At 38.8% G+C, this 9,082-nt stretch overlaps 1 pseudogene; it reads right to left on the bottom strand.

The window, feature by feature from the left end:
- Positions 1 to 557: 557 nt before the first annotated feature.
- Positions 558 to 1,400, bottom strand: LOC119037826 (RWD domain-containing protein 1-like; annotated as a pseudogene).
- Between the last annotated feature and the right edge of the window lie 7,682 nt (positions 1,401 to 9,082).

Below are 9,082 nucleotides of genomic sequence, written 5' to 3'. Positions count from 1 at the left end.
AATTAATTAATAAGCTGTCACTTTGTAACACAGGGCTCTCTAACTAGTGCTATGTGCTTGGTGGACTGTATTTATTGGTACTAAAGACTGCCTTTTGAGAGATTATGCACTATAGCAGAAACACTTTATTTTTAAAGAAAATTAGACCAAGATTTGTTTTTCATTGAGCATCGTATCACAATGTCTCATTGGTAGGAATGGGAACAGATTTCTTTTTCTTTTTTTATTTTTATTTTTTGATTTTTTGACTTTAGAGAGAGGGAGGGAAAAAGAGAGAGACAGAAACATCAACTTGTTGTTCCACTTATTTATGCATTCATTTGTTGATTCTTGTATGTGCCCTGACTGGGGATTAAACCTGCAACCTTGGAGTATCGGGACAATGCTCTAATGAGCTACCTGGCCAAGGTCTCTTTTTTTAATTTCAAATTTTAAGGTCATTTTATTAAGTTCATTGATTAAAGCTTTTAGAAGAATAATATTCTTTTGAAAATTATTTTTCTTAGGAAAAAGGGGAAATGAACACCCTCTGAGTGTAGCCACAGATGCTGCAGCAGTCAAGCCTCGCTGCAGATGGGGAAGGTCCAACAGTCAGTCGAGTCACTCCGTGGGTCAGCAGCTGTAATCTAGAGCATCCTCATCATCTTCTAGCTCCAAGTCTTCCATTTCCTGGAAAAGACTTATCTACTGCCACACGATTTCCAACATCCTCCAAGAACTGTGTGTCGAGATTATGATCTGTTTCCAATGGCTGTTTCCCTGATTTACTTTTTATTTATTTTTCTTTACTTAATGAATTATTTTTTTCATGCTTGTCCTTCTTTTTTTCATTTCTTTTTAGTTTCCAAGAGTTCTGGGTTTTCCAACTTAAGAAATTATCAGCTGTTACAGGAGTGCCATGAAATAATTGCTTCTTTTGCCTTTTGTTTCTTTTCTTCTTCTCTTCTAGTTTTTATTTGATCCACTATTTCATTTACTTTTTTTTACACAATTGTCACTAATGATCATCACCACACCAAGCGTTTTACTGCCCATAATCTAAAATAATTTTAAAATGCCTGAAACATCATTATCTTTTAGACTTTCCTGGAAGAATATTTTACAAAGAAGGGCTTCATCAGGGTATTTCTCACTGTACGTAAACGTGTCAGTGGTCCCCAGGGTGCTGCCTGGGTGTCTGCACGATCCAGGAGCACGATGACATGATTACAGAGAGAGCAGCACAACAGCCTGGAGGCTCCGGAATCTATCTACCCAGCTTCACCATCACTGTGACATCTGAGGCTGGAGAAAATTATAAAACTGTCTAGATTCATTTTTAATGTAAAATTCAAGTTCAACTTTATTCGCCAGCTGCCACTATAGCTGTCCTTCACAAGTTGATGTCTCCTCATATCCATGTTTATTCCCCTGCACAGCTCAGTTTTTTTCTTTGAAATACTTATCACATTTTTAATTAGCCTCATTATTTGTTGGTTTAATTGGTAATTGCCTGCCTTCTCCATTTGATTTTTTTAAAAGGACAAAGACCTTGTCTGCATTAGGCATTGCTGTAGTTACAGCACTTACTACAGTAATGGTCATACAGTAGGATCTCAGTAAACACTTACTGAGTGAAAGGATTTTTTAACTTATGAGCATAAAAGTAGTTTAAGGCACTTAGCAATTTATCAAGTAACTAATGCCTCACATTTAATCCAATAAACACCCCCCACCGCCCCATTGAGGTCTACTGAACAGAGGTTTGTGACTGAAAAGCATCAATAGCTTCTATTTAACATGCTGAAGAAAATCTTCTTGTTTAAGAGGTACTGGACAGTATGCCTCTGTAAATTTTTGGAGAGTCTTATTATTTGTTACAAAAGGCAGAATCCATCATAGTTAGATTACTGGAAAATTGAGTTCATTAATACATATTAGAGAGTTCAGAGAATCTCCAGTAGAGCTAGAGGATCAGACTCGAGGCTCTGCAGCTGAAAACAACACCCAGACCATCCCAAAGGACAGCTCCCTAAAATCCACTTTCCCTGTGGTTGAACAAAAGAAAGCAGCTTGTACCAATGACACTGTGCACTCGATGCCATACCCTCTGCTGATGCCCCCCCCCCAAAGCAGGGTGCAGGCACTGCTACCACCTCCAAAGCACAGATTCTACCTGGTGACTGCTTTTTTGAAGTATCACTTTCTTCTAAAACCAAGTCTTAGTCTTATTTGGGTATTAGAATCTAGGTCATGTATAGGTCTCAAGGCTGGACTCAATATAGAAAACTACCCAAAGATGAGTAATGGGCAAATAAGCTGGTTTGCAAAACATGACATGTGTCCTTTCAGTTCTGTCTTTGTTCTATGTTATAAGTATGTCACCACCATTAACAACAAAATGACCACATCAACATAACCCATCTCCCCATTGTACAAACAAAAGCAAATTTATCCTCTCCTCAAAAGCACAGAAGAGAAAGTCTTAGCAATTACCGCAGACAGCCAAAGTCCAGAATCTCCAGGTGACTACTGTCCTCTTATTCTATCATGAGCATTTATGTGTATTCTGAATCCAATAAATTAAAACATAAATTTAACCAATACATTCTACATGAAAAAATAGAGCAGGAGATGAAAAAGAGAAAGTTATTTGAAAATATATATTTAAATGATACAATAAGAAAATTCAGGTAGACTCCATAATTTTCATTTATGCTTCTGTTCACAAGGCTCTGGTCGATGTTGATGATTTCAATACTTTATTATTCATTCCATGTTCTTTTTGTCCTCAGTAAGGACATCAGTTATTTGGGGTTCTTCTCCTAGTAGGTTGACTTATATCATCTTTCTTAAATGATTGAGTCCCAGATAGTTCTGCCTATGTGAGATTGCTATAGTCTTCCAATAACTTTTACTGTAAGGTATACTGTATTAAAAAAGATCAAACATAATACATCCTGCTCCTATTATGTATCAAGTACACTATTTTTCCTTAGTAATCAAGCGCAATCTCCCCAGCCAATCCCTTTTTATTTTTTGCCTGATTATCCAATGGTATTTGCCTGCTTACCCAAAATGTCTGGGCAGCTGTGTCAGCTCTAATGCAGTGGAACTGTTATTGGATGCCCTAGTACCAGCATTCCTTCCTTGGGTACTCAGGTCTCTAAACTGGCAGAGGCCAGTGTCATGGGGCCAGTAAGCAAATATTTTGTGAGTCTATCAGTGGGAGTAATAATGAAAGGTGCTATTTCCACTTCTACTTTTGTTCCCTGACAAATGCTTTACCCGAGGGAGAAACTAGTTGAGTACTGTATCGAAACAGAAGAGGCCTTTGTTGAATTTGTTGTAAAGTTTTACCAACAAGTTATTATTCATAAAGTCACAGCAAATACTCAAATATCATTAATTAACAAAGTTAAATACTTTCCCACATGAATTTGTGTTACCTTTGGGATTTTTCAATAAACAACTGTCTAGAATTCCAAGGTATAACATTTCAATGATCCTAATAATGGAATCAACACAGAATAAATCCACGAAAATAGTAAAAGAGAATGCATCTATGGAAATAATAATGCTGCTTATAAAAATCAAATATCTAAGTGAAGTATTAAAAGTGGGACATAAGAACTTTTATTTCTACAATTTTAGAGTAATGCTCTCTATAAGTCAGTTCCCACATGGAGAAGACCCCAAATCTCAAAGACTTACAATAATAAATTGTATTTTGATCATATTACACCAAAGCTTTAGTTTAGTTGTGACTCTGCTCCACATCTTGAATCCAGGACCAAGCTGGGACAGCAGGTCTTACACATTTTGGAGCATGAACCTTCTGTGGCAGAGGAAAACGGAAATGAGAAATGGCAGAACTTCAGGAAGGCTCTTAATATTCTGCTCAAAAGTGCCATGTGTCAATTTCACTTACATTGGCCAAAACAAATCACATGGCCTGATGTGGGGAGAGGAGAACTTTGACATCAGTGGGGTAGAGAAGTATATACCTGGAAAATAAAATGCAATCTCCCACATGCCCTCACACTAGTATTTACTCCAGTCAAGGCAGAAGAGTGCAATATAAACTAAAACTACTTTTTAAAATGAGTTTTAAGCTTTGAACTTGAATGGCCTAAAATAGGCTTAAAGTAGTAGTCAAATATTGCTTGGGGCTGTTCAATTCCTTGATAGTTTTCTTCCATAAAAGGCATGAGAATTTCAGTGTGAAAGTGCTCTCCAGAGCATCAAGAAGACGTTGACTTCTGTCTCTACTGACATAACATAAACAACCCTGGAATTTTTGCAAAAAAGTTATTGCACTAATGTTCTGAGAAGTCAAATAAAATTCCCAAGATCATGGTCATAGTCATATTAAATGGTGTTTACTGGGCTCAAACCAAAGATTCAGATATTTAATATAGTCACTATTCCTATTTCATAATGATAAAGAAATCCTTATTTTCCCATTACCATGTGAGTGAAGAAGCTCCATGATTTCTCTGTGCTTTAATGATCTTAAACCTCCTTTGGGACTCTATATAAAAATAAGCTTGTGTACTTAATTATGTCACTGTGAATGTCGACCTGCTTATTATGCTTCATATTTGATTACATATTTGGCTACACACTAGGAAGAGAATGACCTGGAACCAGCTGCTACTATAAATACCAGATTATGCTGTGTTGTTTCCACCAGAAATTGTGATATATTATATTTCATTGATATACTGCTCTGGGTTGATCAAAGAATATTCTAAGATTCCATGACAGATCTATTTTTATTGAATGTGTTTGAAAGAGGTGATTGGCAAGGGAAATGCTCAAATAAATCAAATTGTTCTCCAGCTATCAATATAAATTATCTTCCTATAAAACATACATATTATAATAAATTTTTTTCTTTTGATTCACAGGCCAGCACTCAATCCACTTAGCTGCACCAGCCAGGGCTTGGGATTTTTTTCTTTTAGATTTCAGCAGGCAGTTGGTAATTTAGCTTAGCCACATTACATAAAGCACAGTGGGGAATTTTTTTTAATTTTTATTTAGTTATTTTTCAAGTACATTTTTTGTCTATTTCTCCCATCCCACCCCCCCAGCCTGTCTCCCCCCTCTCTCCCATTCCCTTCCCCCAGTCCTCATCCCTGTTTCTTTCATACTTGTTCCTCAAAATCCCTCCCCATTTTTCCCCTTAAATTCCCTTCTCTCTCCTCTCTGGTCACTGCCCCCTTGTTCTCTATTTCAGTGTCTTTGTTTGTATTCTGCTTGCTTGTTTGTTTTGTTGTTTAGCTTCCTGTTAAAGGTGAGATCATATGGTATTTGTCTTTCAGCACCTGGCCTATTTCACTCAGCATAATGCTTTCCAGTTCCATCCATGTTGTTGCAAAGGGTAGTAGCTCCTTCTTTCTCTCTGCAGCATAGAATTCCATTGTGTATATGTGCCACAATTTTTTGATCCATTCGTTTACTGATGGGCACCTAGGTTGCTTCCAGCTCTTGGCTATTGTAAATTGGGCTGCTATGAACATTGTGGTGCATAGGTTCTTTGAAATTGATGTTTTAGGATTCTTGGGGTGTAATCCCAGCAGTGGAATTGCTGGGTCAAAAGGCAGGTCGATTTTTATTTTTCTGAGAAAAATCCATACTGTTTTCCATAATGGCTGTACCAGTCTGCAATCCCACCAACAGTGAAGTAAGGTCCCCTTTTCCCCACAACCTCTCCAACATTTGTTGTTTGTTGCTTTGTTTATGATAGCCTCCTGACTGGTGTAAAGTGGTATCTCATTGTGGTTTTAATTTGCATCTCTCTGATAGCTAATGATATTGAGCATCTCTTCATGTGTCTCTGGATATTCTGTATGTCCTCTTTGGAGAAGTGTCTGTTCAAGTCCTTTTCCCACTTTTTAATTGGGTTCGGTGTCTTCCTAGAGTGGAGTCGTGTAAGTTCTTTGTATATTTTGGAGATTAAACCTTTGTCTGAGGTATCATTGGCAAATATGTTTTCCCATACAGTTGGTTGTCTTTTTAATTTAATACTGTTTTCTTTAGCCATGCAGAAACTTTTTATTTTCATGAGATTCCATTTGTTTATTCTTTCCTTTATATTCCTTGCTCTAGGGGACATATTGGTAAAAATGTTGCTGCTTGGAATATCTGAGATTTTCTTGCCAATGTTCTCCTCTAGGACTTTAATGGTGTCGCGGCTTATATTTAAGTCTTTTATCCACCTTGAATTTATTTTTGTGTATGGTGTAAGTTTTTGTATGAAGTCATTGACTACAGAAGTTGTACCTGGAATTGATTTTGATATTTTAAAATGCTCTAAAGGAATATCTTCATAGGCTTTACCACTCAAAATAATTCACCAAAGGAATTTTTTATTCATGAGGAATAACCAGGAATCTTAGTGTAATATACATATTGGAATTATAGAATTATTTTAGCAGAAAAACATCTGCAGTAGATTCCTTGTCAATAGGATTAAAGTAGCCTGTGCAGCCCCAGGTTTGTTTTGTTTTTTAAATAAATTTGAAGAAGATAGAGAAATTTAAAAAATTAATTTAAATGTCATTGGACACACATATCAAAATGACCTGGAAAGGTAGAGGGATAAGAAGAGATGGAAGAAAGTAGTGAAGAAGGAAGACTTGCCTGCTAACTAGTAAACATAGTTACAAAAATTAAAAACCAGTACTGAGCTACAAACAGGGAGACAGATCAGTGAACCAGAATGGAGGATAAAGATGGCAGCTGAGTAGGGAAGCTGGGCCCACTGACTTGTGCTTCTAGGGTGGATTTTTGGCTGATCTTTGGACAAGTGACCTGAACAGTCAATGGAATCTCAACTTATATGATTTTTTGAAGCCAAGGAGTACAGAGGATGCTTTGCACTGTCCAGTAAGAGATTTTATAGATTGAGGGGGAAACGCCCTGTAGGAGGCACCTCCAACAGAGGAGAGATTAGTCAGAAAGTGCAGCTTAGTGGCTCCCTCCTTTTCCAGAGTAGAGCCCTGGTCCCACACAGGGAAACCACCAACCCAAACTGGGAGAGACTTGGAAGGATATCCAAAGTCCGGGAGACTTAGGCTACACACACACAGTGAGCAGCAAGTCCACAGCTACTTTGCCATCAGAAGAGTTACAGAGAGAAACTATCTAAAACTGTCTGAGGCACTGGCAGGCTGTGAAAGGCCCTGACTGAGAGAGACTTGGTGCTATTTGGGGAGGTGGAGCTCACAGAGAACCAGCCCAGGACTTGATTGCTGCAGGGAGGGGCCACATGGAGACTCTTTTAAAAGAGGAACTGAGGAGAGACTCTAGACTCTGAAGGGGCCCTGTGCTCATGCGTGCTCAGAGGCTCCACCAACAAAGAAATCAGAGTGAAAGTGCGGTTCAGTCATCCTGAGTCCATCTGCATAGGAAGAGAAGAAAGTGTCACACTGAAGGGACTATGGGACCTGACCCAGCATGGCTGGTAAACAAGGAACTGTACAGAGTGGAGGGTTTAGGCCTGAGTCTCCTAAAAGAGTGGCAGGCTGGGGATTGGGGAACCAGGAGCTGAACACCTAAGATTCATTGCACCTAGACAGGTATCCCCTCATAGGCAGGTGCCTAACCTCCACCTGCAGGACTGCAGGCTCTGCAGATCAGTGAGGGCAGGCTCAGTAACCCCCTGCTCAGCACATATCCACAGGGGAAAGAAGGAGAAGCTCTGAAATGACCCTTTCTGAACTTCCATTAGATACTAGGAGCTACACTTGCTCCTGGGGCCCTGATCCGCTAAAACCAGCAGAACAGAGAGATTAGAGACTGTTGCAACAAGGGGTGTTCAGGGCCCCACCCTGCCTCGGGTCTTAGAGGTGCTATCAGTAGCAAGCAGGAAAGAGCTGCCCTGTTTACACAGATTGGTCCCTGGCAGGAAATGGACAGCTGATTCACCAGAAACCATACATTATTGGAAATAATCTAGGACAGATGAACACATGTGACAAGGGGGTGGGGAAACACTCCCATAATCTTCCCTGAAGACTGAACAGCACCTCCCTGGGGGGAACCCAGGGATTCTACCTCTCAATCCCACCAGAGGCCCTCCCTGGAGGCAGGTGGAAGTGCTACTGGTAGTGATCTCAGACATTAGATGAACTACTCTTGGGTCTTATGCTGATAGCAAGCCAGCAGGGCAGAACAGTGGGGACCAGCCAAGCCTCAAGCAGACAGCCACAGACTATGGATCACTTGTACTCTCAGACAAGCTGCCTAGGGCCAGACTAGGACACTTATCTGACATTAGCAAGGGCAGATCCAGAAAGAAAAGACAGTGACACTAGACTCTGCTGAGACAAATTTCACCATGGACTTCATATTTATGTTAATTTTTCTCCTACACAAATTTTAAAGATTTTTTCTTTTTCTTCAAGTTTGTTCCTATTATTTCATTGTTTTTTATTTTATTATATTTCAAATCTCATATTTAACTCTTTTCTTCTCTTATACCATTATGCCTTCTTCCTTCCTCTTCTAATTATTGTTTTAAATTTTATGTTTTTCTATGATTTGTTTCTATTCTGGTCTCTTACTCCAGCCTCTCAAAACCATTTTTCTTGTCACTAGTCACCTCAAATTATTTTTTCCATTCTTATAATATCCTTATTCTCTCTCTACCTTTATTAATCTTTGCTCATTGGTTATTAATATAGTGGTGTTGTTGCATTTCTTCAATTTATTACTAGATGTTCACTATTTTTGTATTTAATTTTTAATTTTTTAAGGTTTTCTCAAAAGTGTTTTATTATTTTTATTTATTTTTAGAGAGAGGGGAAGGGAGGCAGAAAGAGAGGAAGAGAAATATCAATGTGTGGTTGACTTTCATGCACCCTCTACTGGGGACCTGGCCTGCAACCCAGGCATGAGCCCTGACTGGGAATCCAACCTGTGACCCTTTGGCTCTCAGGCTGGCACTCAATCCACTGAGTCACACCAGCAAGGGCCTATTTTTGTATTTTAAACCTCAAATTTTACTCTTCCCCTCTCCTACATCATTTTGTCTTCCTCCTGCCCTTTCTTTTTTTCATTTTAAATTTTACCTTTTCCTTGTTTTAGCCTG

The sequence above is a fragment of the Artibeus jamaicensis genome, unplaced genomic scaffold (genome assembly GCF_021234435.1).
Source record: "Artibeus jamaicensis isolate MK-2021 breed Jamaican fruit bat unplaced genomic scaffold, CSHL_Jam_final contig_834, whole genome shotgun sequence".
Taxonomy (NCBI): domain Eukaryota; kingdom Metazoa; phylum Chordata; class Mammalia; order Chiroptera; family Phyllostomidae; genus Artibeus; species Artibeus jamaicensis.
This window is presented reverse-complemented; position numbering and strand designations above follow the sequence as displayed.